Consider the following 22,918-nt stretch of genomic DNA (forward strand, 5'->3'; position numbering starts at 1 on the left):
ACTATTGGATTTAGGGCGCACCCTAATGCACGGTGACCTCCTGGCTCCTGGCGCAGAGCTCCCGACACCCTAGGAGCTTCCTGAGTGACGCAGGCCAGAGGAGCATCCTGCGACCCTCGGAACGAGCCGCGCCGCGCCCGAGTCTGCGCTGAGGCGTAGCCCTGCGAGGTGCGGGCCGGTTGCCCGGAGGAACCAACCACGTGACGAGAGGGTGGGCCCGTCCAGCCCCGCCCCCAGGCGCCACGGAGCGCGGAGGGGGCGGGGCTCGAGAGGCTCCAGGTGCGCGCGGCTTCCGACGGTCGTGCCTGGCGGCAGCCCCGTAAACTCTCTACGTGGAGGGGTTCCGAGATCTTCCGGGTTGGGGAACTCGTCCGCACGTTGGCAGAGTGACGCCCCGCAAACTCCACGGAGACAGGAGCTCCGGCGCTCGGGGACCCCCCGGGCCTCGCCCTCCGCCGCCCTCTCTGGCTGTTCGTTCAGCTTTCTGATAAACGGGTGAGTCAGCCATGTGTTGCCTGCGTTTTCTGAGGAGGGCGTCACGGGGACCCTCCGTGTGTAGCCTTGTCGGACACAAGTGTGGGCGGCCTGGGGACCCAGTCCCTGCGCTTGGGGTTGACGTGGGAGCCGTCCTGGGGCACCGAGTCTTTACCCCGTGAGGTCTGCGCGCCCCCGGGCTCCTATCAGAGTTGAATTGAAGTGGACGGCACCCAGCTGGTGTCCCAGGAGAACTGGAGACCTGCTCGGTGTGGAAGAGCCACACGTTGGGTGTCGGAAGTGCTGTGAGTAGACAGTTTTCTTTGAAGATTTGAAGTTTTCAAATTTACGCCTTTGGAGCAAACACCTCCTCCTGGCTGGCCTCTCTTGCCCTTCCTGTAAGCCATTCTCTGTCTAGTCGGAGAATTCTCTAAAATACCAATTAGATCATGTCCGTACCTGCAGCATCGCCCACCCCCGTGGCTTTCCAAGGTTGTTAGAATAAAGGACAAAGTCTTTCAGCTCTTCTGCTGCCCGACGAGGGGCAGCTGGTGAAGGGTGGTCCCTGATGTACTGAACATGCTTTGAGGCCAGTGGGAATGGTCTCCCACGGCGTACGTCTCGGGGTTTATACTCTGTGTTCTGTTGCTTCAAGACCTTCAAAATGTTTTCTTATTACTTATGTTTGACGTAGAAAAGCGATTAAAATATTTTAGGGCTAAACGTTTTGCCCTACCACCTAAGAGCGGACCCATTGAGTTTTGCAAGGCAGACCGTCACAGCATCTGTAAATACGTGGTGTGAGCCATGCGCCTGTTTGTCAAGACACGTGTGTCTCTGAAATTTAATTGTGCATTTGTTGATTCTCACGTAAGTGCTGTAACCCGGGTGCTTTGCTTTCGTTGCACCGTAAATTGGTTTTCTGGGGTCGTTGTCATAAATGACCACAAATCAGGTGGGTTAAAACCACAGACCTCCATCCTCCCCCATCCTGGAGACCAGACGTCTGAGGTCAGGGTGTCCCAGGACTGCGCTCCCTCCAGAGCCTCCAGGGGAGGGTCCTTCCTGCCTCTTCCAGCTTCTGGGGGCTCCAGGCATCCCTGGGCTTGTGGCCGCGTCCCTCCCGTCTCTGCCTCTGTCTTCTCGGGGCTTCTCCTCTGTGTCTGTGTCTCTCCTGTGTCTTAGAAGGACCCTGTCATTGGATGTAGGGCCACCCTCCTCCAGGAGGACCTCATCTCTGACCCTTCACTTCATCTCATCTGCAAAGACCCCGTTTCCTAATAAGGTCCCATTTTGAGGTACCAGGCTAGGACGTCCAATTAACACTTTGGTCGTGGGACACAATTCCACCAAGAACGCCCTCCAGCAAGCAACATGTGATACACCTTTTATTTGGGTGAATTTCCACGATTTCCACGCTTGGAGTGAGTTAAAACACATGGAAACTTTCGTCCCTAAAGCCTTGGTTCTCCCTGTAAGGGAGTAGAGAGTATTTACGCATTTTCTGCGGTGCAGGTGAGACCCTCTCCCATTTCAAGTGGCCAGCCCCTCGCACCCAACACTGCGATTGGGCGTGTTTTGGGTAAAATCCATCGGGGATGGATTGAGGAAGCTCCCCTTGTCTGGAAGGGTCTGCCTTTGAGAAGCAGCCCGTGCACCCTCGCCGGGATGCGGGTCCCCTTAACCACCATGGCCGTGACATGCAAAGGGCTGATAATTCAGGGTTGGGGACACTTGGACCCTGGAAAAAAGAGGCACGTTGTTCGCAGAAGGCTCTGGGCGTGTTCCTGGTGAAGCCAACGCCTTGTGCATTGGAGGAATCGAGAAAAAGTGGGGGGTAGGGGGTGTCCTGGGACTCAGGTCCTGGAGATTCTTGGACGTCCAGGAGAAAGTCAGGACCAGGTGCTATTCTTCACGCACCTCATTTGGCATCTTACATCCTTTTTCATGCGCCTCGCTGGGGAGGAGCTCCGTTTCTCCTACAGTAGGGAAGCCGTGAGGGCGTCTTGGGATGCGTGGCCGGTCAGTGTTTTACTTCCTTACCTCGGCGTTGCCTGGAATTTGCTCAGCCTCAGAGGAGCCGTGTCGTATTGTCTAGTTAGCTCGCAAGCTTTGCTTCCAGCGGACACGGCGGTGGACCTTCTGTGTGCACGGTGCAGGCGTGGTTCCTGGAACACCAGGAAACTCAGGGCTACGTTTTCTTCCCGTGTGACGAAGTCGCTGTCGGGGGTGGGGATGCTGAGTGGCTTTGTCCCCTGCGTGTCACCCCAGACGGCAGGGAGAGTCCAGGCTTCTAAGCAAATGCTCTTCGAGGGATGAGGTCCTCCTACTTTGTCGTGAAAGCCTGTGTGGTCCCTGATGCTGTGTGTGCGTGTGCATGTGTGTATCCAGGTTTATGTGTGTCTGCATATGTGCACGTGTGTCCGTGTGTGTGTGTGTAGCTGTGTCTGTATAAGTTTACATGTATGCGCATCTTTGTTCCGCATCTGTGTGTGTCTCTGCAGTTGTATGTCTTTGTGTGCCCGTTTACTCCTGCGTCTGTGTGTGGACGCCTGCGTGCATCTGTATTTATTCCTGCGTCTGTGTGCATCTTTTTTTGTCCTGCATTTGTGTGTCTTTGGTTATGTATCTGTGTGTCTGTATTTATTCCTGCATCCGTGTGTCTGTGTCTCTTGTGTCCGTGCGTGTCCCTGTGAGCTCCCTCCGAGGCTCTCACTGCAGGCTCTTACCCCCCGCACCCCCTGTGGCTGTGTTCCCCGGGCCGGTTGTCTTTCTGTGACCATAAAGCTTGATGTAGGGGGGTGATTATGCCTTTCGTCGGCTCTGTCAGCCCTGTTTCCTACCGTGCGGGGTCATCGAAGTTCAGGGATGAGGACACACGTGGCTGAGATCCAACATTCTCTGGGATTCAACATGCTACCATTCTCGGTAGGACGCCAAGAGCAAAGCGGTCTCACCTCCTAGGAGACCAGGAGGCCCAGAGACACATGCCATAGGACCGCGCGCCCATAAACTGGCACCGGGCATCGTGTTGCTGGGGACACAGGGCTCAGTCTCGGGGGGGCGGGTTGGGGGCAGCAGGGTTTACGAGACTCTAAAGCCGCCAGGGCCCCATGCTTTGCATGGTTTTTATCGCAACGTGGCCACTCTCTCGTCCCTAAGGACTCTATTCTCGTGCACGAGGATTAGCCGGCAGAGTGTCATAAACTGGAGACCGCACCTGTCTCGAAGAGGAATTTTATTCTGTTGGTGAATAGACCTGGGCCTGAGCAGCGCCTTGGGATCCTGCATTAAAACATGAACCACACACTCATTCCATTTCTTCTCCGCTAAATGCACGATTCCATTTTTTGGTACAAATGTGCATTGATTAAAGTGCGTCTCACGAGGCATTGAACTAAAACCTGTGAACGTGTTATGGAAACCTACAACCTGCATGTCTGTATAAAAGTTTCCGTGATCTGAAAGCGGGAATGAAACGATTTATTCGTCCATCGCTGCGATGGATTGATTCTGGGGGATTCACGGCGAACCGTCAGAGAGTTGTGATAGCGATTCTTTGTGATCATGACTCGGTGGATGATTATTTTATTCTCTGGCTTTTGGCTCCTTGTGGGTAGATGGAGGACTGTTCTTGAATGATCATCGAGGTCAACTAGCAGCTAGAAGCTGGTCGCTGTATAACCAGTGCACCGAAAGAAGTATCTCTAAGTCAGAACATCAGAACTCTCTTGCTCCGCGGAATTCAGTGAAAGAAGGTCTAGTTCTGAGGGTGTTCACTTATTTTTGACTAGAGAGGATTTTTTTTAAATTGAAGTATAGTTGTTTTACAGCGTTTTGTTCATTTCGGGTATACAGCGAAGTGATTCAGTTATACATATGTACATATTTATATCTGTGTGTATATATATATATATATATATATATATATATATATATATATATATATATATATTCTTTTTTAGATTTTTTCCATTATGGGTTATTACAAAATATTGGGTATTGTTCCCTGTGCTATACAGTAGGTCCTTGTTGTTAATCTACTTTACACATAGTAGTTTGTATCTCATGATCCCAAACTCCTAATTTATGCCTCTCCACCTTTCCCCTTTGGTAACCGTAAGTTTGTGTTCTATGTCTGTGAGTCTCTTCCTGTTTTGTAAATACGTTCATTTGTGTCATATTTTAGATTTCACAAACAAGTGATATCATATAATATTTGCCTTTCTCCTTGTTGCTCATCCATCCTATATATAATAGTTTACATCTACTAACCCCAAACTCCCAATGCATCCGTCCCTCCCTCCCCCTTGGCAACCACATGTCTCTTCTCTATATTTGTGAGTCTTTTTTTTTGGTAGCTAAGTTCATTTGACTTGTATCTTAGATTCCACATATGAGTGATATCATACAGTATTGGTTTTTCTCTGACTTATTTCACTTAGTATGATAATCTCTAGGTCCATCCATGTTGCTGCAAATGGCATTATTTTATTCTTTTTTATGGCTGAGTAGTATTCCGTGTGTGTGTGTGTGTGTGTATGTGTGTGTGTATGTATATGTATATATACCACAAGGAGATGGGTTCTTTTTTCTGTTTAATATGGATTGACTGGGACACCATTTCATCGTAGGGTCCTTGGAGACTGGTAGGGCCGCCAAGGAGGGCGAGGTAGTGGGTGCCAGGGCTCCAGGAGCCCTCTCCCTGGAGCCACATGGCGTGGAGGACAGTGGGCTTCCAAGGTGGGCCCCCAGGGTGCACTGCCCTGTGGGGGAGTATCCGATGTGTCCCCCTCTGTCCTGGGTTCCAGACACTGTCCCGAGGGTGGGGGCCAGCAGACGGCTGCTGTGGGTGGTCCCCGTGCCCTGTGGTCACTGTGCCCCTGGGCTGTGGCAAGAGTTTCCCAGAGGGTCCATCTGGTCGACCCAGCCCTGCCATCCCTGGTTCACTGGTTCATTGGTCCTCATTCCATTGATGTGATGTTCTCACCAGGCTGCCACTTGACCTCTGCTGGGGGGCTTTGAGGACTTGGGAAAGAGCTGATACTACCCGTTTGTAGTCCCCAAATACCAGTTTGTAGCCTTAGACCCATGGGTGATTCCACCCTGCTGCCTGAGATATAGAAGCTAGGACACCCTTGTTCCCCCACTCAGGACCAGAGTCCGGGGGGTGAGGGGCTCCTGCCTTGATCCAAAATGCTGATATGTTATGCGATGTTTGTATTCATTTCGATTTTTAAAAATCTTCCACTAGACATTATTTATCTTGCTTTCTGGTTGTTGTTGTTGTTGTTTTGGTGTCATCATCAGTTCTCCGCCTGAGAGCAGTGCCTTGCTTTCCTCACCCTAATCCTGACCCTGCTTAGCAGCGAGCTTTTGTCTCTGTTTACCTGCACAAACAGGATGCAGATACCCTCCTTCTGGGGCGTTCGTGAGTTATGTGCCCAGCAGAACATCTGGCCACAAAACAAATTCAAGTATCGATGTTACCCTTTAGGGCAACTAGTAATAATACCAGCACAGAGAAAGAAGAGAGCGCGGGGGTCTGTGGAGCCCTGGACAGGAAGGGGACCATCAGTCAGTCACTCGGATGCAACACGAAACAAAATCTTCTAATGACTTGATCTGCCCCCTTTGCCATTGTTTTTTTCAATTTTTTTAAATTGAAGTGTAGTTGATTTACAATGTTGTGTTGCTTTCAGGTGTACAGCGAGATGATTCAGTTACATTTACACACATATATATGTATTTTTCCAGATTCTTTTCCCTTATAGATTATGACGTGTGGGGTAGAGGTGAGATTTTCAGATGTTGCAGGTGCTGATGGAAATGTGTCTGCATCGGATCTCTTCACTTCACATTTCTATTTAATGGAGTATTCCATTCCTTTCTTGGTGTGAACCAAGGGGTGTTTTTGGAAGCCTCCCGGAGAGGGAAATAGAAAAACTCTCCCTCTGTTCCTCTCACTTCTGGTGGGAGGGACCAAGTGAATTAAGGACCTTTGTTCTTTATTTTAAAATTTAACTTAATTATTTAAAAAAAAATTTTAACTTTTTTATTGAAGTGTAGTTGATTTACCATGTTGTGTTAGTTTCAGGTGTACAGCAAAGTGATTTTATATATGTGTTACATATATAATATGTATATTATTTATATATATTATTTATATATTCTTTTTCAGATTGTTTTCCATTATAGGTTGTTACAAGATATTGAATATAATTCTGTTATACAGTAGGTCCTTGTTGTTTATCTATTTTATATACAGTAGTGTGTACTGTTAATCCCAAATTCCTAGTTTCTCCCTCCCCCACTTCCCCTTAGGTAACCATAAGTTTGCTTTTTATGCCTGTGAGTCTATTTCTGTTTTGGAAATAAGTTCATTTGTGTCGTAGTTTAAATTCCACATATAAGTGATATCATAGGGTATTTGTCTTTCTCTGTCTGGCTTACTTCACTTCGTATGATCATCCCTAGGTCCATCCGTGTTGCTGCCAATGGCATTATTTCGTCATTCTTTTTTATGGCTGAGTAGTATTCCATTGTGTATATGTACCACATCTTCTGTATCCATTCCCCTGTTGATAGACGTTAGGTGCTTCCGTGTCTCGGCTGTCGTGAATAGTGCTGCTGGGAACACTGGGGTGCACGCATCTTTTGGAATTAGAGTTTTGTTCGGGTATGTGCCCAGGAGTGGGATTGCTGGATCGTATGGTCAGCTTTCTCTTTCTTGGCTGCATTAATGGTGGAGCCTCTTCAAAACTAAAATAAGCACATCTTTTTCTATGCGCTGCTTCCTAATGCCTTTTTTGGGGGGCGGGGCACAGGCGGGGCCAGTTCATGAAATGTTCTGCCTTTTCAGTGCGCTCCTCGTCATCGTATTTCCCTTGCCTTCCTTCCCCTCCCCCTCCCCCTCCCCCCTTTCTGGTGTATCCACTTCAGTCACCTTCTCCAGTCTCCACTCTCAGGACCCAGAGTCTGATGTCCTGGATTTCATGGAATTGCATATGCATGTGTCTCTGCCATTTTGCATCTGATTTCAAAGTGTAGGGAGTACGCTTTGTAAAGAACCCAGATGATGTAAGTGCTGTGTGCTTGATAAGGGATCTGCTTCTTGAGTGCCTGGGCCTCTGTGCTGCGGTTCCACCGGGAAACATACATGTTATTGTTACTGTTTTGTTTTTTAAGATTTTTAGCTAAGCCTCTTTGGGGGGGGCGGGGGGCAGAGGTGATAGGTAGGTAGGTAGGTAGATACATAGATATAGATGGATACTGATGTACATATAGGTAGATAGATGGTTAGGTAGATGGACAGATAGATGGATGGACAGAGAAAAGTGATAGGTAGATACGTAGATGTTAGGTAGGTAGGTAGATAACAGAGATTATACATATAAGTGAAACTGTGGACAGTATATTGTGGACTTTTATTATGTCATGTTCTTCTGAAGAGTGTTTAGTTTTGTTTCAAGAAGCGGGTGCAGCATCACCTTGAGCTTGAAGACACCTGTTTTTGGGTTTCTGTGGGTGGATTGATTTTCGTTTTGCCCTTGGTCCTAGGGCGTATTCTCTCTACCTGGGTCGTGGTCCTTACTCCTCAGACGTGGTCATTCCGGGGGCTCCGTGGAAGGTCTCCGGTGTCCGTCAAGCCTGTCTGACGGGCAGGATGAAAACTGCAGACTCTTGCCCATCAGGGAGCAGCTGCAGAAATGGCGCCTGCTGACCTCAGACTCCCAGCTGCCGCATGCCCTGGGGTCTTTGGAGCTGTGTCCCCACCCCCCTCCAACGTGGAACGGGGGAGTCGGCCACGGTGTGAGCAGAAATTTGTTCTGCAAACGTTGGTGTTCCACAGTTCCTTTCTTTTCTTTTACTTCCTCAGTTTCCACCCACGCTAAGCTGCTCAGCAAGGCCGTCCCTTGCTTCCTGACCTCCGACCCCCAGAAGCTGTGGACCATGGCAGGGGGGCTGCCCTCAGACAGCAGTGGATGGATATCAGTCTCACCCTTGTGATTCCTTTTCCCCAAGGACCCTTGCTCCACCAGCTTCTGCTTTTGGTGGTCCCAGCTCAGTGCCTTCAACACACATTTCTCTATTTTATCCAAAGTTCATCGTGGCTCTTAGCGTGAGGTTTTATCTTTCTCCAGCAAATACGCCGTCACTGGTGTCCTGACATCGATGGCACTCTATTTTTTTTTGCACTTTGTAATTATGGTAGTTTGGCCAAAGATAGGTACTAAAATAGAATAACAGCCAGAAGCTTTCATTTTTGCCGTTCTGCATTGATGATTGGATGGAAACGTAGAAGTTGGTCATTTTCCCATAAGAATACATAAAGAAGAATCACCTTAGCAAACATAGGGTTGCCTTTTTTAAAATACAGATTTGATTAACAGCTATTTTGCTTCCGGTTTTATTGAGCTGTAATTGGCACACAGCCCTGGGTCAGTTGCAGGTGCTCGACATGATTTGAGCGCCTGCGCCGTGAAATGATGACCTCAGTAAGTTTCGTGACCATCCATCATCCCGTATAGATCCAGCGTGACAGCGCTAGAAATGTTTTTCCTTGTGGCGAGAATCCTTCGGGTATATACTTTTTTAACAGCTTGCATCCACGGCACAGAGCGGTGTTGATTACATTTATCACGCTGTGCCTCACATCCCTAGGACTTACCGCTGAACATCTTCCAGACCTCAACAGTCATCCAATTCCTCCACCTCTGGCGGCCACAGATCTGACCTCTTTTTCGATGATGGCTGTCTTTCATTTTGCTGACTTCTTTTCCTGGCTGTCATTTGTAAGAGTGCGGTTTCTTCCAGAGCGCTGGGACTCTGTCAGGAGGGATGTACTGCCCTGCCCGTATCCTGAGACGCCGTCTGCAGACCGTTTCTACTGGGGCTGTGGGTTCCTGTGTCCCTCTGACCCGTTTAAACTCATGCGTGGTGAAGCAAGAGTCTGGGACATAATAGCATCGGGTGAACACCCAGGAGGAGCAGGAGGGTGAGACCGAAGGACCCTGCTTTGTCCTCCTGCAGGGCGAAAATTCTGGGCGTGCTCCAGAAGCCACCCGAGCAGGGCAAGCCCCTCCCCACTCCAGTGACCTGATAAGAAATGTATGCATTTAGTCTCTGCCCCTGTCGTCCGAAAACCCTCGGAATCTCCGAAGCCATAAGGTCTTTTGTAGGCTAACCGGTGGCTCCTGGATGGCCTCAGGGTGGAGCTCGTTGCCATGGAGACCAACCCTGACTAGACAGTTGGAACTTTCAGGCCAGCCCCCTGACCGTCATCTGGGGAGAAGGGAGGGGCTGGGGCTTGAGTTTAATGCCCCCCCCCACAGTGATTTAATCCGTCATGCCTACGTACTGTGGACAAAAAAGGTCACCTGTGTCGACTGAAAAAAAAAAAAAAAAAGCAGAACCTAAAAGTTGAGAATTACGTTTCATTTGGTGGAGAAAACTGAGGACTTCAGCCCAGGAGACAGCTTCTCGGATAGCTTGGAGGGACAGCTCCAAAGAAGTCCAGGCGGAACCTGGGTGTATAAGAGGTTTTGCAACAAAAAACCCGGGTAGTCTGAACTCAAAAGATTACTGCTGATTAAAGAAATCAGGCATCTCACGGTAATGAATTCAACGCTTTTCTTTGTATGGAAAGAGGCAAGAGTCTGGGCATCCTGTGTGCTCCCTCCTGAGTCCCCGCAGGGCTCACCTTCCAGGGCCGAGGCAGTGGTGGAGGGCTTGATGTCTGCAGCATCCTTTGTTTGTTGATACGGCAGGCGACATTTCCCATTCACACCTGCGTATCAGTAAACGGAGGATGTTGAGGCCGTCAAGCCCTCGGCCCCTGCAGCGCCCCCGGCGGTGCACCCTGGGGGCACTCAGGTTGGAGAAAAGCAGGATGCTGGCCCTAGGTAGCTAAGGTGCACATCAGAGGAATGACTTGGGTGAGCCTAGACTCTTGCATCTTCCCATACGCAGAAAAGCACTGAATTCATTCACTGGAGACGTCTTTGTTTTGTAATTAGCAGTAATCTTTTGATGTTCAACGAGGAGTTCTTTTTTCTCCAGCAAAAACTCCTATATAACCGGCCTCCTCCCTGACCTCTTTGGAACCATCCCTCAGCTCTGTGAGAGGCTGCCTGTCAGGCTTAAGTCCTCAGTAAGTCACCGAATAAAACATAATTCTCAGTCTTTAGGTTGTGCATTTTTTTCAGTCAATAGTGTGAAGCCTCCGTAAAAATCCCTGGACTGTGGGTGTCAGCGAGCTTCCGGGTCGGTGAGCGGTTTTCCACACACAGCTTCCGTGGGGCTGTTCCCGAGTTTCATCGTTCCGTAGCAAACCTGTACTCCAACAAGTGCACTGTTTTTCTAAGTTCTGTGAGCCCCTCTAGCAGATTATGGAACCTAGAAATGAGATCACGGGAACCTCCGTTGCATACCTGGTCGGTGAGAAGCACAGGGGACGTGCTGGGGCTTTTGGATGGGCGTCTGAAGTGGGGGCAGTTTTGTAGGGCCGAGTCCTCAACCTGTGGCATCAGACACTCGCCCCACGATAGTATCTGGACTGAATTGCATGGTAGGACACCCAGCTGGTGTCTTGAAGTTTGGTTGAGAATTGGTTGATGTGGTGGCCAGAGGTATTGAGAGTAACGTGATGTATAAATAGAGAAGCCCCCCCGTCCCCTCCAAAAAAACACGCTTCTTTGGACCACCTCTCAAATAAATTCCTTGTCCCCTACCCTTTGTCGGAGGGTCTGCTTTGGGGGAGCGTTTTGGGGTGGGGGAGCCCCCTTCCCCCCCCCGTGCTGTTGAAGAAGCATGCAAGAAATCTAGGAATCCCAGCCCCCAAATAAGCTCGCTTTGCCTGTTCTTTCCGCTGCTTCTAGTGTGTGGACGGAACGGGGTCCTCCGTGTGTGAACGTGCGGTCATGCACTGCCTCAGTCAGAAGCTGGTTCTTTGCGACTAGAGATGATCATACTGCGTGAAGTAAGGCAGACAGAGAAAAACAAATACCATATGACGTCCCTTACACGTGGATTCTAAAATATGACATAAATGGACTTATCTGTGAAACAGAAACAGGCTCACAGACGGAGACAACAGACTTGTGGTTGCCAAGGGGGATGGGAGGTGGGGGAGGGATGGTCTGGGAGTTTGGGATTAGTGGATGCACACTATTATATATATAGGATGGATGGACAACAAGGTCCTACTGTAGAGCACAGGGAACTCTATTCCATGTCCTGCGATAAGCCATCATGGAAAAGAATATGAAAAGAGAAGGCGATTCTTGTTTTACAGAACGTTTCTTTCACCCCAAGGCATCAGGAAAAGGGTGAGGTCTGGGCCAACCCAGGTCCCGAAGAGCATGTGTTTGATGCGTCCTTTGAAGGGGACAGGAACACTTATGTGGAGGTGACACGAACATACCCTGAGAGACAACCATCATTATTTTATACCAATGACCCACGTGGTTTGCTCTTCTGACCACAGATAATGAGCCCCTTGCTGGGTCATCCTGCTGTGTAATTAAGTGTCCTCCAGATCTCTTCAGTTGGTCCCTAAATTTCCAGGTGGACTGTTTTATTCTATGAAAGGTGCTCAAAAGACTCCCTGGGTATTTCTACCGAGTGTACATTCCAGACGAGCAAAGACGCAACAAAAGCAAAAATAGTTACTATTTCCGGTTCTGTTCACCATATCACAAACCCTTCCCTGCAGAGAGGCAGAGATGGAGGCAGTGAAAGAGCCTTCGCTTATGAACCAAATGTTTCCATTCTTGAGAAAAAGGAAACGTACACTGTTGACATCTGTGCATGTATCAGCTCCCTCCACTCAACGCCACCTTGTTGCCGGGCGTGTGCTTTCCCATAATTCTCAGGTTGGCCTCCGTCGTTGCGGTTAACATGCAAATCTACTCACTGAGGATGGTTTTTGGTTATTATTCCAGCCTTGATGTTCTGGAGCCTAGAGTAACAGGAGGTGCAGAGGACCACGGGGATGTGCATCTTCCCTCATTCAAGGTCATCTCAATGTCACAGAGCTGGCAGGGGCACAGACAGATCCCCCTCCTCCCTGTCATTGGTTCTCTGTTCCCCTCCACCCTCACCAGATGCTTAGGCAAAGGCATGAGGAATGAGCACAGACCCTTTTCCCGAGACGACACCTGTCTGACTCTGGGTTCCATCCTCTGCTTTGCCAGCTCAGGACTCCACCTTCCTCCCGGGAAACATTCCACGAACTTGCCTGGTGGATGCTTTTTCCTGAGACACCCAGGCAGGGGTGGCGGCCCACGGGGATGCCCCGGGACTGAGCCGGCGGGACAGACAGAAGCCTCGCCCCTCCTGGATTCATGGGGACCCAGTTGAAGCCCCCTAAACAGCCACAGTCTGTCCCAGAGAAAGAGGGGAAGCCGCCCTCGTGTGCATTCTCTTTCAGATGGAAGTTCTTCACACGCGAGCAGCTCTTTCTTCGGATTTCTAGGAACAGGCCTGAGTGGGTTTATTTCAAAGAAGAAATTTAAGGGTTTTTTTTTTGCTGGGGAACTTGTTCAAGATATAGCCAGAAAGCTCAAAAAGGAAGAAAATATCTCATATCTTTAAGAATTAAAAAAGAGACATATTGTTTTGAATTATTTAGCATTTATTTACAAATTTGTAGGGTTTTTGATATAAAAATAAATGAAATGTGCTAGTAGTAATGGGTGAGTCGAGTATATAAAATGTCACAGTATTAAATGAAGATATAGACAAATAAAGAAAAAATATAAAATATCACAATATTAAATGAAGATACAAAGAAAATATATAAAATGTTACAGTGTTAAATGCAAATATAGACAAATAGACTATATAAAATGTCACCACATCAAATGCAAATATAAAGGAAATCTATAAAATGCTATAATATGAAATGCAAATATAGACAAAGAAATATAAAATGTCACAATATTAATGCAAATATAGACAAAGACAGTAGGTAAAATGTCACGACATTAAATGCAAATACAAAGACAGTATGTAAGATGTCACAATATTAAATGCAAATATAGACAAATAAAGACAGTATATAAAATGTCACAGTATTAAATGCAAATACAGGTGAATAAAAATGACTTCATATTTACTCTGTCTTCTCCCTCCTAAACATGGTATATCAATTCCGTTGCAGAAACAGTGATGCTTTAAGGAAACCGTCCCTTATGGACTAAGTGGCCCACTAGCTTGCTATCGTTATAATGAGAACCTGGAATGATTCAGTTGCAAAAAAATGTACAGATGTTACACTGGGCAGAATGACGCTCCCCACCAGAAGGATGTCCACATCCGAATCCCCAGAACATGAGAATAGGTTACCTTGTAAAGGAAAAAGGAACTTTGCATATTTGGGGGAAGAAGCAGCCTGAGATGGGAGATGACCCTTGATTATCGGGGTGGCCCCGAATGCCATCACAAGGGTCCTTATAGGAGGGACACAGGAGGGTCAGCATCAGAGAAGCAGATGTGACAATGAAAGCAGAGGTCAGAGTGATGTGTCCACCAGCCAAGGCTGCAGGCGCCTCTGGAAGCTGGAGAAAGCAAGGACCTGATCTCCCCTGGAGCCTCCCGGAGGTCCAGCCCTGCCCACACCTGGATTTCAGCCCCATGAGACCCACGTCAGACTCCTCACTTCCACTGAGCATAAGACACGCGTGTGTTCTGAGCCGCCACGTGTGTGGTAGATTTTTACAGCGGCCGCAGGAGACTAACACGGAGCTACGGAAACCACAGGCGCCTGCGCAGAACACGCATAAATGTGGGAAAGGATGAAATTCGAGAAGTTTGCCAAGGCGGCTGTTAAGATGGCTTGTTGTCCTCTTCAGCCTGGAGGTCCTGCGTGCCCTCAAAAGCACTTTTATTGATGCTCATCACAGTGATTTCCCAATAACGAGACAAAGAACAGGACAAGACAAAGGCCACCAACACGGTGCGTGCAGGGGTGTCCTGGGGTGGCCAGAGCAAATAACCCAGACCAGGAGGCTTTAAACTACGGGCATCCATCCTCCCCAGTCCTGGGACCAGACGTCTGAGGTCAAGGTGTCCCAGGGCCGCGCTCCCTCCAGGGGCTCCAGGGGAGGGTCCTTCCCGCCCCTTCCAGCTTCTGGGGGCTCCAGGCGTCCCTGGGCTTGTGGCCGCATCCCTCTCGTCTCTGCCTCTGTCTTCTCGGGGCTTCTCCTCTGTGTCTGTGTCTCTCCTCTCCTGTCTCTTAGAAGGACCCTGTCATTGGATGTAGGGCCACCCTCCTCCAGGAGGACCTCAGCTCAGACCCTTCACTGCATCACATCTGCAGAGACCCTGTTTCCAAATGAGGTTCCATTCACATGTGTGGGGGTTAGGCTGTGGGCATATTTTGGGGGGCACCACCTTTGTCTGGAAAGATAAGAGTCGGTTCTCTCAAGTCCTCCGGCCAGCACCTCCCCATCCCTCCCCGGAGTTCATCGTCCCTTTCTTTCCTTCGCGAGTGGCTCAGAGCTGCTCTTGCAGCGAGATGGACAACAAGGTCCCTGCTGGCCGCTGCCCAGCTCGTCGTTCTCAGGACCACATCCTGCCCACCAGCTGCTGCCATCTCCTCTGTGTGCTCAGAGCAGGTGCCGATGTTTCGTCCGAGGCTGACCAAGGGCTGTGTTGATTGTTTGGGAGAATCACATGCGCTGAGCTGATGCAGGGCACTGGCTTGGGGAGAAAGTCAATATTTGCTCATAAAGTGTTACCCTTGAGGAGTCCCTGGTTGTCGCTGCCTTTCGTGCATACTTTCCGGGCGTCTGGAACTCTGCTTGGCGTCCTGTGTAAATCCTGGTGTGACCTTTACAAAAATGCTGGGGACTTGTCTTTCCCTTTCAAGAGGGTACAGGAACCACCTCTGACAAGGCAAATATCCCAGACAGTTTTGTCTTCGAAACTCACACTCAGGGTCTCCCTTGACGCCTTCTAAAGGGGCCGGAGACCAGGAGAAGATGGGGGCCAGTGTGGGAGAGTCACTGAGGACAGCAGGATGGAGGGCAGCAGGAAAGGGGCAGAAACAGCTCTGCGTGTTTTGTAGGTTTTCTCAGGTGGCATATGCTCTCATTGTGGGGCTACTGAAGCTGAATCGTGTTCCCGCCCAAATCCATACATTGGAGTCCTAACCTCCAGGACCTCAGAATGTGGCTGTATTTGCAGATGGGGCCTTTAAAGAGGGGATTGAATTAAAAGTAGGGTGGGACCTGATCCCATAAAAAGAGATTAGGACACACACACACACACACACACACGCACACACGCGCGCGCGCACACACACACACACACACACACACAGACGGATGACCCTGTGAGGACACAGGGAAGAGACAGCCGTCTACACGCCCGGGAGAGAGGCCTCAGGAGGAACCAGCCCTGCAGACACCTTGGTTTTGAATTTCCAGCCTCCAGGACGGGGAGACATAAATGTCTATTATTTAAGCCCGCCCACTCTGGGGTACTTTGTTATGGTGGCCCCCAGGGAAGTCATATACTCCTTTAGAGCCCAGTTGGAGATTTTGAGGGTGTGGTTGGCAATCGGGACCTCAGTTATTTTATATTTCTATTTAAAGGTGCTCGTTGGCAGGGAACCCACTCTCCCTTAAGTGAATGTCACCAATTTCAAGCACGTGTCTTTAAGCTACGAATTTCTTGGCCAAGGATATAAAAAGTTCGAGGCGTTTTTATGAGGCTGGTTTAATTAAACATTCATGTTCCTCCTGACGTTTTAGTAGAAAAGAATTAAAATATGGGGCATTAAAATTGTTAACAACTTGGGATTTTGAGGAGGGATGTTTTTTCATACGTACTATTGACCTCTGTTGGGTTTAGCGACTAATTGTTTTAATTTTTTAAATTATTTTTTAACATCTTTATTAGAGTATAATTGCTTTACAATGATGTGTCAGTTTCTCCTTTATAACAAAGTGAATCAGTTATACATATGTCCCCATATCTCTTCCCTCTTGCATCTCCCTCCCTCCCACCCTCCCTATGCGACTCTTGTGTTTTTATCATGGAACTGTGGTGGGGAATTCTTTGGAGACACATTGATTACCTTGGATTTTATGTCCCACGTGGAGTAGCATATTTTTATTGCCCCCAAACCCCATAGAAGCCAGTGATTGAATTTTCACAGCCTCTCCTGGTACAAAGCTACCCTTGAAAATTCTTGATCAAGAGCCCGTTAATTTCTTTCTTTTTCTTTTTTATTATTGGAGTTGATTTATGTTGTGTTACTTTCTCCTGTACAGCAGAGTGACTCAGTTATACATGTATGTATACATTCCCTTTTATATTCTTTTCCACTATGGTTTATCTCAGGGTATTGAATATAGTTCCCTGTGCTATACAGCAGGACCTTGTTGTTTATCCATCCTATATATAATAGTTTGCATCTGCTGATCCCAAACTCCCAATCCATCCCTCCCCTCTCCTCCCACCTTGGAAGCCACAAGTCTGTTCTCTATGTCTGTGAGTCTGTTTCTGTTGTCTAGCTAAGTTCATTTGTGTCTTTTTGTTTTTTTTAAGAATTTATTTTTTGGCTGCATTCGGTCTTCATTGCTGCCCGTGGGCTTTCACTAGTTGTGGCGAGCGGGGGCTTCTCATTGCGGTGGCTTCTCTTGTTGTGGAGCACGGTTTCTAGGCACACGGGCTTCAGTAGTTGTGGCGCGTGGGCTCAGTAGTTGTGGCTCAGGGGCTTTAGAGCACAGGCTCAGTAGTTGTGGTGCACGGACCTAGTTGCTCCACGGCATGTGGGATCCTCCCGGACCAGGGCTCAAACCCATGTCCCCTGCATTGGCAGGCGGATTCCTAGCCACTGAGCCACTAGGGAAGTCCCTGTGCTGTATTTTAGATTCCATATATAAGTGATATCATATGATATTTGTCTTTCTGTGTCTGACGTACTTAGTAGGACAATCTCTAGGTCCATCCATGTTGCTGCAAATGGCATTATTTCATTCTTTTTTATGGCTGAGTAATATTCCGTTGTATATATGCACCACATCTTCTTTATCCATTCATCTGTCGATGGACACTTATGTTGCTTCCATGTCTTGGCTGTTGTAAATATCGCTGCAGTGAACACTGGGGTGCAGAGCCCATTAATTTCTGATGCCGTCTTGCTCATGTTCCTGGATTCGTCCTGGGCGCTCCCATCTTTTACTTTCTGTTGGTGGATACAGTGAGTACTAGAGTAGTACTCTTTTGTTTTCTTCTTACAGCAGATTCTGCGATCACTTACAAATATAGCTGCCCCGGTGGGGGAAGATCACGGGTTTCCACGGAGTTGACCTCAGGCACCACCTGAACTTGGGTAGTAATGAAGTGTGTTGTTTCTGAAGTTCAGTGAGCTGGCTCCTGGTTCCCTACGTCTCTTGCTCTCTTCCTCTCTCCCGTCTGAGACTGGCAATGTTTCAGGACTGAGCTCCTCCATCACCCTGGGTCCCGGCCCTAAGAAGACCGGGAGCCCCAGTGATGGGCAGGTAGCCTGAGTGTATGTGAGCCCCTGAGATTGCGGGGCTGTTTGTTACAGCAGCATCACCTAGCCTATCGTGACCCATACCTCCATCAGTGGTTCACTTTCCCCTGGGCTGTTTTGCTCAGCTGTGTACTTACAGGATGAAAGGGCCCCTTTGTGCAGGAATACAAACAAAATGGACTTTGGGTTCCATTGCCCTTTCTACTTGCATTTCTGTGTGCAGTGGTTAACCTAATCCATTGCCGTTTGTATCAAAGCTATTTACGTAAGGTGGCAACAGCTCCATTTTACTTGTGTTTCCCAACCATTCCGCTTAGAGTGGTCTAGAAGCAGAGTGGACAGAGCAAAGCCACCCCCCCCCGATGAGGTGACGCTCAGAGGGTGCCGCACGGGTGACCACTTTGACGTCAAATGAGACAAGAGAGATGGGAGCTGAAAACCACTGGGACTTGAGGGCCCCTCCAAGAATTCCGGGTGGAGAACATCCCACCGAGAGACCCAGGGTCTTGCCACACGAGCAAAGGAAACATCTGCTTTGGAGGGGACTGGATGAAGCAGCTCATCCCAAGATGCTTTCCTGCTGCCTGTTTGTACCGGCAACCCCAGACCCCTGTACTTTCTGATGGAAGGTTGAGCAGAAAAGGTGATCAAAGGGAAGAAGTTCCCAGGGGCGGCCACCAGGGGTCAGGCCTCCGTGGGTGCCGTGGCAAGCGATCTCCGTGGCTGGGCCCAGACGTTCGAAGCGCTAAAGCGAAGGGAGCCCATGGAGTACCGAGGAGGGAGAGGCAAGGATGGTCCCAATTTTTGTTGACCCCCCAGTTTTACCCAGTATCATTCCGAGATGCTGATTCTCTTTGTGGACACAACTTGGATGCCAGAGGCCCCTGGGTTTTACGGTTCAGACTGGCTTGGGTAGCTGGTGGCCAAGCTTTTCTCGTTAATAACTGAAAGAATGACAGCGGTAGCTGACCAAGCTGTCGCACTGCCTAAGGGCCCATCCCAGGAGTTCCATTTCGGTGCACTGCCTTGTCTGATCTTACCACCCCTCCATCGTGGGTACGCTGTGAGCCTCCAGGGTTGCAGGTGTGCAGACTGAGGCTTGGAGTTTCCTCACTAGCTGTGTGACCTTGGAAAAGTGCACAACGGAGCTGAGGTTCCAGCTTCAGGCTTTTTCCCTGAGAGCTTGTGATCACTGGGGCTTTGGGCGTCTAAAGGAAGCAGGACGATTTCCCCTGGAATTCAGGGACTGGGCTAGAGGATTACCTTGATTCCGCATCTTCAGGGGCAATTAAACACGCATATGGCCGAGGGGCAGCTGTAATACTGGCTGTAGGGCTCAGCTTTTTACCCGTGTCTCTGCAGCCCTGGAAATAGATTGTGTTGTCGGAAACCTTGAGTCACCGTCCACCAGTCAGGCAGCTAAGACCTTCAGAGCCGCTCTGGGGAGTGCGGCCAGCTCGGCTGGCTCTGTTTCCCTCCCGGAAATGTCAGATGTGGAGGCTCAGCGCGTTCGTCAGGGGCACTTGAGGCATCTGTCGGATGGCATCTCTTCCCGGTGTGCAGACACGCTTCTCTGTTCCTGAAGGTCGCGGTGAGCCTGGCCCCGGTCCAGGGGTCACCCCGTGATGCCAGCCGACAGGATGCCCCCCCGTGTCAGGGCTGGGGGACCTGGCTTTCAGACCGGTGGCCGTTCCGCGCTGCCAGGGAAGAATTTGGACATCGCCAGACCTTAAGGTCACAGCACACGGGTGCCTCCAATTTAGTTTTAATGATGTCTTTGGGCAAAAGCAACTGGTAGAAATACGTGACAGGTATAAATGTAGTCACTGCATCTATATGGAAGAGTGACTTTTCCTGCAGTATTGTAGGGAGGGGGCAGCCCCCAACCTTGTGTCAAAATATCCTACATAAGAGTATAGAATTTACCAACAACAGATGTGGGGGGGGTGTGTGTGTGTGTGTGTGTGTGTGTGCGCGCGCGCGCGCGCGCGCGTGCTGTGTCTGCCCTGGTGATAAATGCTATTGTTGGCATCAGCTGGGTTGTTTACGGGTTTTAAAATTCACAAATCGTGTCAAAAGGGATCTCAGTCAAATGCCGATGCTTTCCGTGGCCGTTTATCTGAGCTTCTGTTAGAACAGGTGCCATCGGGGGACCAGGAGGGGGTCTCAAGGTGGGGTGGCTGTTGTTGGGTGGTGACTGCAGAGTGAGGCTCGATCCTCCATCCGCCTCTGCTCTGCGTGCTGCCAGCCCAGCCACTCTGGTCACCCCCGACTGGACCCAGCGCCAAGTGCACAGTCCAGTCCACCGCAGGCGCTGGAGGAAACGCAGCGCGGGTGGGCTTTCTCCTCGGGACCACGTAGAAGTCAGACGAGCCGTCACTGCGGCAGTGGATGCAGAAGGCGGGACGGGGCCGAGCCCCCCGCCTGTAGGATCACACTGGTCTCTGGTTTCATTTACTTAATTGCCCACTAGGGTCATCTTACCTTGGATGCGGGAGCTGTCCTTCCTTTATTTCGCAAACCAGTGATAACCCATTGGTGGGAGCGGCCTGGAGAGCCCTTTCATGACTTGATATCAGCATTCAACACACGCAGAAAACGTCCTCGGGTCCCAGGAGCACATAAAGTTATTGGTGGAAATTAGCTGGAAATAGGGGAAATAATATTCCATCTCGGTGTCTGCATTTGGGAGGACTTAGACTAACATACCCCCTTTTCAGAGTTCTGCTGTGCAAATTGTTCTCGTAAATATAAGGGGGGCTCATTTAAGTGGCGTCAGAGCCACCAAGATGGGATATTATGTTCCGTCTTCTATCCACAGACGGAAGCGACCCACACACGCAGCAGCTCCCAGACGGAGACCAGAGCTGAGCAACTCCGTCTGGGGTCCTGCTCACGCTGGTGGAAGGTCCCTGCCGCCACCCTGCTCTGACTGCTGCCCACGGATGGTTTGGGCCATTTTTGTGCTCTATATAAATACATCATAATTTGTTTTCTTCTTGGGGTGGTGGAAGCTGGCGTCTACCGGTCAGCGTTGCTTTTCTGAGATTCCTGCAAGTCTCTGTGTGTCACCGTAGCTGCTTCGTGGTCACCGTTGGTGATGGGGATTCCTGATTTCTCCACCCTGCTGCTGAGGGGCGTTGAGGAATTCTCCCACCTGATGAAAGGGTGACTGAGGCAGCTCGCGGGGCTCTAGTCCGTGCCCTTGGCTGTGCTTGGGTTGGTGTTTCTGTGGGGCGTCCACCCAGAGGTGGGGTTGCCAGGTTGTGGGGTGGGCGTACCTTCCTGTCCAGGTGGGCGGGACCATGTTGAGAAGGACGCTGGGGAAAGAGAAAATGATTGGTTGGGAGAACTCCCATCCTGTTCCTCGGTGCCCCCCCCCCCGCAAACCCAGCCCCACTACCCATACGACACACTGGAGGGGGGCAGGAAGCAGAGGCCCCCTTGCCCAGAGTCACACATACAGGAACCTGAGACCCCCTCCTGGTCCCCGATGTCACCTGTTCTAAGAGAAGCTCAGATGGACGCCCACGTAAAGGATTGGCGTTTGATTGAGATCCCTTTCGACACGATTTTGTGCATTTTGAAACTGGTAGCATTCCATCAAGGCATCTGAAAGGGCCGGGGGCTTCCCCACGGAGGATGCAGTCCAGCCGAAGGGCATGAAGGGTGGATAGGAACTGAGCCCCACAAGGCAAATCGGGACCCGGGCAGAGGCCGCCGGTGCTGAGCTGGACTCCAGTCCCCAGATCCTGTCGCCTGGCGCAGCCCAGTCCTGCTGCCGGAGAGGCTGGTGGCACGGCTGCGGTGTGGAGGGCGACAGGTGCTATAGCCAGCACCAGGGCGCGGAGCGATGGCTCAGGGCGCCACCTGCCATCAGCACGATTTCATGTTGAGTAGAGCAGTCGGCACAATGGAATCTTTGGTTTTTTAATTTATTTATTTTATTTATGTTTCGCTGCGTTGGGTCATTGTTGCTGCGCGCGGGCTTTCTCTAGTTCTGGCGAGCGGGGGCCACTCTTCGTTGCGGTGCGTGGGCTTCTCATTGCGGTGGCTTCTCTTGTTGAGGATCACGGGCTCTAGGCGCGTGGGCTTCAGTAGTTGTGGCTCGCGGGCTCAGTAGTTGTGGCTCACGGGCTCTAGAGCGCAGGCTCAGTAGTTGTGGTGCATGGGCTTAGTTGCCCCGCGGCATGTGGGATCTTCCCGGACCAGGGCTCGAACCCGTGTCCCCTGCATCGGCAGGCAGATTCTTAACCACTGCGCCACCAGGGAAGTCCCCACAGTGGAATCTTAAAAGATGGGTATGTTCCACGGGTCCTGCGAGAAGCAGACAGCATGACGGGGTTAACTGTGGAAGAACGGGGAGGGGCCTGCAGGGGGGTGCCTGGGAGCCACCATGTGGGTCTGAACCTGGGAAGAGTCATCGGGAAGAGGAAATGCTTGCTCAGAAGCTCTTGCCTTGGAGCTGGGGCAGGAAGGTCAGCTCGGCAGGGCTGTTTGCGGACAAGCTGCAAGGTTGCCAGGCGGCCCCAGAGCCAAGGTCGAGCGTGTCCTGCTTCTCCCAGGAACGCGTCTGCCTTCTGATTCCTACTTATGGGGTCAGGGGGCAGCAGCCGTGGGAGGTGTGGCCTCCAGGGACAGTCTGAGATCTGAGAAGAATCTTCTAGAGACACAGCACTGTTGCATTTTTTCATTCAAAAATAACCCTTTTTCTTCTATTGCTAAAAAACAAATGTTCTCCCCTTACACCCGTCTTCCACAGCCTACGCTCAAGAGAATAAGAATGAGAAACGGTGAGCAAATGCTGTTGGAAACGTGGTGCTGATAGACTTGCTTGTTATGTTTGTGAACAGTTTGGCAAACACGTGAAGAAGAGTCATAATGCACACGGGTTCGAGGGAATGAGGAAAAAGTATTCTCCGTTCGGGATGG

This window comes from Pseudorca crassidens, chromosome Y (genome assembly GCF_039906515.1).
Source record: "Pseudorca crassidens isolate mPseCra1 chromosome Y, mPseCra1.hap1, whole genome shotgun sequence".
NCBI classification, from domain to species: Eukaryota; Metazoa; Chordata; class Mammalia; order Artiodactyla; family Delphinidae; genus Pseudorca; species Pseudorca crassidens.